Here is a 652-nt window from a genome sequence, read left to right as displayed (position 1 = left end):
ACACTGCTTGGCTGCGAGGCGGTTAGCTCCCCGCCTCCTGCACCAGCAGACGAGGCTGCCTCAGGGCTGTCAGGCTGCTGAAGGCAGGGCGTGCTGCTGGCCGCCCTCCTGCTCCTGCTGCAGCTCCGGAGGCAGCACCGTGGGCTGAGCCATGATGTACTGGAGTGATCCAGCCCTGCAACAGCTCCCCCAGTACAAGGGTAGCAGGAGGGAGCCATCGCTTTCTTTCAGAACCAGCTAGAGCCGGACCCTTCCCCTTCCGTCACTCCTGTGCACGTGCTGTGGATCAGCTGAGCAGGTCAGTCCGGAACAGACACACGCTCAGCAGCAGTGAACGTCCATTTAGATGCGAGATGCCGAAAACACCCCAGATAGCAGCACAAATACCTGGTAAAAGCTCTTGGGTCCTCAGAGTGAATAAGCAGAATACACAAGAGTATTTTTTCTTACATGTTTACTTTCAAGAATAAAATCTTAGCTCCCCCCACACCCTGTATTAGGGACTGTCAAAGTTAGTTTCTCTCTTGTCTCACTAGACTTTGATGTGACATGGGGGAAAATTGCAGTTAACTGAGTTCTGCCTGTTCCTTTCATAAAAGCACTCCAGCCCGAGCCCACGGCAGTACCGCAGCAGCAAACCCCACAGCCAGCT

The sequence above is a fragment of the Buceros rhinoceros genome, unplaced genomic scaffold, assembly GCF_000710305.1.
Source record: "Buceros rhinoceros silvestris isolate BGI_N320 unplaced genomic scaffold, ASM71030v1 scaffold29055, whole genome shotgun sequence".
Lineage (NCBI taxonomy): Eukaryota > Metazoa > Chordata > Aves > Bucerotiformes > Bucerotidae > Buceros > Buceros rhinoceros.
The sequence above is the reverse complement of the archived record's forward strand: the minus strand, read 5'-3'. Positions refer to the sequence as shown.